At 34.7% G+C, this 7735-nt stretch overlaps 1 non-coding gene across 1 annotated transcript; it reads left to right on the top strand.

Moving 5' to 3' along the window:
* The first annotated feature begins 5034 nt into the window (after positions 1 to 5034).
* Positions 5035 to 5108, top strand: TRNAN-AUU (transfer RNA asparagine (anticodon AUU)). The gene has a single exon. It is a non-coding gene; the product is annotated as a tRNA-Asn (tRNA).
* Positions 5109 to 7735: the final 2627 nt, after the last annotated feature.

A 7735-nucleotide genomic window follows, 5' to 3' on the forward strand; every position in this document is an offset into this window, starting at 1 on the left:
ACAAATTAAAATGGTAAAAGTTGTTGTACTTTAAGTAAAAATAAAAGAGCCAAAATATCAATCCCAGTTTTGGATTACTTTAATTAACAAAAAAAAATGCATATAGCAGAAGATAGTTTCAATCTGCCTACCTCTGGGTTATGGGCCCAGCATGCTTCCATTGCTGTACTCTGCTGCACATGTAAGTGCAAGAGATCCTGAAGCACTCACTCATCATGGGAAAGTACCAATGTGTTTCTTCGTTGGTTGATGGAAGAAACATCTTACAAAAACTCTCCAGATTATTGACTTTTTAAAGTTTTTCTAGGAAACGTTTTAGATGAATGCTTATTAGCCTTTGTCAGTATGTACTTTTGCAAAGTGTCTCTGTGGCGCAATCAGTTAGTATGTACGGCTATTAACCAAAAGGTTGGTGGTTCAATCCCACCCAGGGACCTAATTGACCTTGTTATCAGATTTTGGTGATTTTTAAGTAGACAAGTCAAAATTTCAAACTCCCTGTTATGGTGTAGGGTACCTGGCCTTCTCTGATGTAATCAGAGTTAGATTTGATTCAGTGATTTTATAAAAACAGCTAGGAAGCACAATTTAGCAGTGGTTTGCAGAGAAAAAAAATATGCTGGCAGAAAAATCCAATTGAGTGATTAAACAGCTCTTTATTTTCTGGCTTTATTTTTATGCTAACAAATTTGTTCTCTGAAAAGTGTCCACAAAGCCAAGTCTCTGATTAACACCTTTGTAAGGATGGTTTTTCACCTATTACTAAATTAAACTTGCTTCATTGGAAAGGCAGCAAGATGCATCCTCATTTCAATGTCTACTGAAATAATACAGGTTGACACCAGGAAACATTAACGCCACTGCATCCTTGCTGCTTTCTCATGTGGAAGTCTGTTTAATGTGAAAACAAGGTGATATCTAATTAGCACACAGGTAAGGAATTAAGAAAATCTTTATTTAAGGGTGAAGATGTTTCTCACAAAATCGTTGCCCCAATGCATCATTGAAATTCAAGCTGGAAAGATGATTTTAATATATCACTTGTACATTTTGTATTGCTCTTCTGGTGACAATGTAGTTTGTTTTTGTCAATTACCATTTTAATAATAGGGTAAAGAAAATGAAGTGGATTTTTGAAAGAAAACAATACTGTCAATATACTATTAAAACAAATTAAAATGGTAAAAGTTGTTGTACTTTAAGTAAAAATAAAAGAGCCAAAATATCAATCCCAGTTTTGGATTACTTTAATTAACAAAAAAAAATGCATATAGCAGAAGATAGTTTCAATCTGCCTACCTCTGGGTTATGGGCCCAGCATGCTTCCATTGCTGTACTCTGCTGCACATGTAAGTGCAAGAGATCCTGAAGCACTCACTCATCATGGGAAAGTACCAATGTGTTTCTTCGTTGGTTGATGGAAGAAACATCTTACAAAAACTCTCCAGATTATTGACTTTTTAAAGTTTTTCTAGGAAACGTTTTAGATGAATGCTTATTAGCCTTTGTCAGTATGTACTTTTGCAAAGTGTCTCTGTGGCGCAATCAGTTAGTATGTACGGCTATTAACCAAAAGGTTGGTGGTTCAATCCCACCCAGGGACCTAATTGACCTTGTTATCAGATTTTGGTGATTTTTAAGTAGACAAGTCAAAATTTCAAACTCCCTGTTATGGTGTAGGGTACCTGGCCTTCTCTGATGTAATCAGAGTTAGATTTGATTCAGTGATTTTATAAAAACAGCTAGGAAGCACAATTTAGCAGTGGTTTGCAGAGAAAAAAAATATGCTGGCAGAAAAATCCAATTGAGTGATTAAACAGCTCTTTATTTTCTGGCTTTATTTTTATGCTAACAAATTTGTTCTCTGAAAAGTGTCCACAAAGCCAAGTCTCTGATTAACACCTTTGTAAGGATGGTTTTTCACCTATTACTAAATTAAACTTGCTTCATTGGAAAGGCAGCAAGATGCATCCTCATTTCAATGTCTACTGAAATAATACAGGTTGACACCAGGAAACATTAACGCCACTGCATCCTTGCTGCTTTCTCATGTGGAAGTCTGTTTAATGTGAAAACAAGGTGATATCTAATTAGCACACAGGTAAGGAATTAAGAAAATCTTTATTTAAGGGTGAAGATGTTTCTCACAAAATCGTTGCCCCAATGCATCATTGAAATTCAAGCTGGAAAGATGATTTTAATATATCACTTGTACATTTTGTATTGCTCTTCTGGTGACAATGTAGTTTGTTTTTGTCAATTACCATTTTAATAATAGGGTAAAGAAAATTAAGTGGATTTTTGAAAGAAAACAATACTGTCAATATACTATTAAAACAAATTAAAATGGTAAAAGTTATTGTACTTTAAGTAAAAATAAAAGAGCCAAAATATCAATCCCAGTTTTGGATTACTTTAATTAACAAACAAAAAAATGCATATAGCAGAGGATAGTTTCAATCTGCCTACCTCTGGGTTATGGGCCCAGCATGCTTCCATTGCTGTACTCTGCTGCACATGTAAGTGCAAGAGATCCTGAAGCACTCACTCATCATGGGAAAGTACCAATGTGTTTCTTCATTGGTTGATAGAAGAAACATCTTACAAAAACTCTCCAGATTATTGACTTTTTTAAGTTTTTCTAGGAAACGTTTTAGATGAATGCTTATTAGCATTTGTCAGTATGGACTTTTGCAAAGTGTCTCTGTGGCGCAATCAGTTAGTGTGTACGGCTATTAATCAAAAGGTTGGTGGTTCAATTCCACCCAGGGACGTACTTGACCTTGTTATCAGATTTTGGTGATCTTTAAGTAGACAAGTCAAATTTCATACCCCCTGTTATGGTGTAGGGTACCTGGCCTTCTCTGATGTAATCAGAGTTAGATTTGATTCAGTGATTTTATAAAAACATCTAGGAAGCACAATTTAGCAGTGGGATGCAGAGAAAAAGAAATATGCTGGCAAAAAAATCAAATTGCGTGATTAAACAGCTCTTCATTTTCTGGCTTTATTTTTATGCTAACAAATTTGTTCTCTGAAAAGTGTCCACAAAGCCAAGTCTCTGATTAACACCTTTGTAGGGATGGTTTTTCACCTATTACTAAATTAAACTTGCTTCATTGGAAAGGCAGCAAGATGTATCCTCATTTCAATGTCTACTGAAATAATACAGGTTGACACCAGGAAACATTAACGCCACTGCATCCTTGCTGCTTTCTCATGTGGAAGTCTGTTTAATGTGAAAACAAGGTGATATCTAATTAGCACACAGGTAAGGAATTAAGAAAATCTTTATTTAAGGGTGAAGATGTTTCTCACAAAATTGTTGACCCAATGCATCATTGAAATTCAAGCTGGAAAGATGATTTTAATATATCACTTGTACATTTTGTATTGCTCTTCTGGTGACAATGTAGTTTGTTTTTGTCAATTACCATTTTAATAATAGGGTAAAGAAAATGAAGTGGATTTTTGAAAGAAAACAATACTGTCAATATACTATTAAAACAAATTAAAATGGTAAAAGTTATTGTACTTTAAGTAAAAATAAAAGAGACAAAATATCAATCCCAGTTTTGGATTACTTTAATTAACAAAAAAAAATGCATATAGCAGAGGATAGTTTCAATCTGCCTACCTCTGGGTTATGGGCCCAGCATGCTTCCATTGCAGTACTCTGCTGCACATGTAAGTGCAAGAGATCCTGAAGCACTCACTCATCATGGGAAAGTACCAATGTGTTTCTTCGTTGGTTGATGGAAGAAACATCTTACAAAAACTCTCCAGATTATTGACTTTATTAAGTTTTTCTAGGAAACGTTTTAGATGAATGCTTATTAGCCTTTGTCAGTATGTACTTTTGCAAAGTGTCTCTGTGGCGCCATCAGTTAGTGTGTACGGCTATTAACCAAAAGGTTGGTGGTTCAATCCCACCCAGGGACGTAATTGACCTTGTTATCAGATTTTGGTGATATTTAAGTAGACAAGTCAAAATTTCAAACCCCCTCTTATTGTGTAGGGTACCTGGCCTTCTCTGATGTAATCAGAGTTAGATTTGATTCAGTGATTTTATAAAAACAGCTAGGAAGCACAATTTAGCAGTGGTTTGCAGAGAAAAAAAATATGCTGGCATAAAAATCCAATTGAGTGATTAAACAGCTCTTAATTTTCTTGCTTTATTTTTATGCTAACAAATTTGTTCTCTGAAAAGTGTCCACAAAGCCAAGTCTCTGATTAACACCTTTGTAGGGATGGTTTTTCACCTATTACTAAATTAAACTTGCTTCATTGGAAAGGCAGCAAGATGCATCCTCATTTCAATGTCTACTGAAATAATACAGGTTGACACCAGGAAACATTAACGCCACTGCATCCTTGCTGCTTTCTCATGTGGAAGTCTGTTTAATGTGAAAACAAGGTGATATCTAATTAGCACACAGGTAAGGAATTACGAAAATCTTTATTTAAGGGTGAAGATGTTTCTCACAAAATTGTTGCCCCAATGCATCATTGAAATTCAAGCTGGAAAGATGATTTTAATATATCACTTGTACATTTTGTATTGCTCTTCTGGTGACAATGTAGTTTTTTTTGTCAATTACCATTTTAATAACAGGGTAAAGAAAATTAAGTGGATTTTTGAAAGAAAACTATACTGTCAATATACTATTAAAACAAATTAAAATGGTAAAAGTTATTGTACTTTAAGTAAAAATAAAAGAGCAAAAATATCAATCCCAGTTTTGATTACTTAAATTAACAAAAAAAATGCATATAGCAAAGGATAGTTTCAATCTGCCTACCTCTGGGTTATGGGTCCAGCATGCTTCCATTGCAGTACTCTGCTGCACATGTAAGTGCAAGAGATCCTGAAGCACTCACTCATCATGGGAAAGTACCAATGTGTTTATTCGTTAGTTGATGGAAGAAACATCTTACAAAAACTCTCCAGATTATTGATTTTTTAATGTTTTTCTAGGAAACGTTCTAGATGTATGCTTATTAGCCTTTGTCAGTAGGCACTTTTTGCAAAGTGTCTCTGTGGCGCAATTGGTTAGTGTGTTCGGCTATTAACCGAAAGGTTGGTGGTTCAATCCCACCCAGGGACCTAATTAAACTTGTGATCAGATTTTGGTGATATTTAAGTAGACAAGTCAAAATTTCAAACCCCCTCTTATGGTGTAGGGTACATGGCCTTCTCTGATGTAATCAGAGTTAGATTTGATTCAGTGATTTTATAAAAAAAACAGCTAGGAAGCACAATTTAGCAGTGGGTTGCAGAGAAAAAAAATATGCTGGCAGAAAAATCCAATCGAGTGATTAAACAGCTCTTCATTTTCTGGCTTTATTTTTATGCTAACAAATTTGTTCTCTGAAAAGTGTCCACAAAGCCAAGTCTCTGATTAACACCTTTGTAAGGATGGTTTTTCACCTATTACTAAATTAAACTTGCTTCATTGGAAAGGCAGCAAGATGCATCCTCATTTCAATGTCTACTGAAATAATACAAGTTGACACCAGGAAACATTAACGCCACTGCTTCCTTGCTGCTTTCTCATGTGGAAGTCTGTTTAATGTGAAAACAAGGTGATATCTAATTAGCACACAGGTAAGGAATTAAGAAAATCTTTATTTAAGGGTGAAGATGTTTCTCACAAATTTGTTGACCCAATGCATCATTGAAATTCAAGCTGGAAAGATGATTTTAATATATCACTTGTACATTTTGTATTGCTCTTCTGGTGACAATGTAGTTTGTTTTTGTCAATTACCATTTTAATAATAGGGTAAAGAAAATGAAGTGGATTTTTGAAAGAAAACAATACTGTCAATATACTATTAAAACAAATTAAAATGGTAAAAGTTATTGTACTTTAAGTAAAAATAAAAGAGACAAAATATCAATCCCAGTTTTGGATTACTTTAATTAACAAAAAAAAATGCATATAGCAGAGGATAGTTTCAATCTGCCTACCTCTGGGTTATGGGCCCATCATGCTTCCATTGCAGTACTCTGCTGCACATGTAAGTGCAAGAGATCCTGAAGCACTCACTCATCATGGGAAAGTACCAATGTGTTTCTTCGTTGGTTGATGGAAGAAACATCTTACAAAAACTCTCCAGATTATTGACTTTTTAAAGTTTTTCTAGGAAACGTTTTAGATGAATGCTTATTAGCCTTTGTCAGTATGGACTTTTGCAAAATGTCTCTGTGGCGCAATCAGTTAGTATGTACGGCTATTAACCATAAGGTTGGTGGTTCAATCCCACCCAGGGACCTAATTTCCCTTGTTATCAGATTTTGGTGATCTTTAAGTAGACAAGTCAAAATTTCAAACCCCCTGTTACGGTGTAGGGTACCTGGCCTTCTCTGATGTAATCAGAGTTAGATTTGATTCAGTGATTTTATAAAAACAGCTAGGAAGCACAATTTAGCAGTGGGTTGCAGAGAAAAAAAATATGCTGGCAGAAAAATCCAATTGAGTGATTAAACAGCTCTTCATTTTCTGGCTTTATTTTTATGCTAACAAATTTGTTCTCTGAAAAGTGTCCACAAAGCCAAGTCTCTGATTAACACCTTTGTAAGGATGGTTTTTCACCTATTACTAAATTAAACTTGCTTCATTGGAAAGGCAGCAAGATGCAGCCTCATTTCAATGTCTACTGAAATAATACAAGTTGACACCAGGAAACATTAACGCCACTGCATCCTTGCTGCTTTCTCATGTGGAAGTCTGTTTAATATGAAAACAAGGTGATATCTAATTAGCACACAGGTAAGGAATTAAGAAAATCTTTATTTAAGGGTGAAGATGTTTCTCACAAAATCGTTGCCCCAATGCATCATTGAAATTCAAGCTGGAAAGATGATTTTAATATATCACTTGTACATTTTGTATTGCTCTTCTGGTGACAATGTAGTTTGTTTTTGTCAATTACCATTTTAATAATAGGGTAAAGAAAATGAAGTGGATTTTTGAAAGAAAACAATACTGTCAATATACTATTAAAACAAATTAAAATGGTAAAAGTTGTTGTACTTTAAGTAAAAATAAAAGAGCCAAAATATCAATCCCAGTTTTGGATTACTTTAATTAACAAAAAAAAATGCATATAGCAGAAGATAGTTTCAATCTGCCTACCTCTGGGTTATGGGCCCAGCATGCTTCCATTGCTGTACTCTGCTGCACATGTAAGTGCAAGAGATCCTGAAGCACTCACTCATCATGGGAAAGTACCAATGTGTTTCTTCGTTGGTTGATGGAAGAAACATCTTACAAAAACTCTCCAGATTATTGACTTTTTAAAGTTTTTCTAGGAAACGTTTTAGATGAATGCTTATTAGCCTTTGTCAGTATGTACTTTTGCAAAGTGTCTCTGTGGCGCAATCAGTTAGTATGTACGGCTATTAACCAAAAGGTTGGTGGTTCAATCCCACCCAGGGACCTAATTGACCTTGTTATCAGATTTTGGTGATTTTTAAGTAGACAAGTCAAAATTTCAAACTCCCTGTTATGGTGTAGGGTACCTGGCCTTCTCTGATGTAATCAGAGTTAGATTTGATTCAGTGATTTTATAAAAACAGCTAGGAAGCACAATTTAGCAGTGGTTTGCAGAGAAAAAAAATATGCTGGCAGAAAAATCCAATTGAGTGATTAAACAGCTCTTTATTTTCTGGCTTTATTTTTATGCTAACAAATTTGTTCTCTGAAAAGTGTCCACAAAGCCAAGTCTC

Source organism: Pseudophryne corroboree, unplaced genomic scaffold (assembly GCF_028390025.1).
Source record: "Pseudophryne corroboree isolate aPseCor3 unplaced genomic scaffold, aPseCor3.hap2 scaffold_817, whole genome shotgun sequence".
NCBI classification, from domain to species: Eukaryota; Metazoa; Chordata; class Amphibia; order Anura; family Myobatrachidae; genus Pseudophryne; species Pseudophryne corroboree.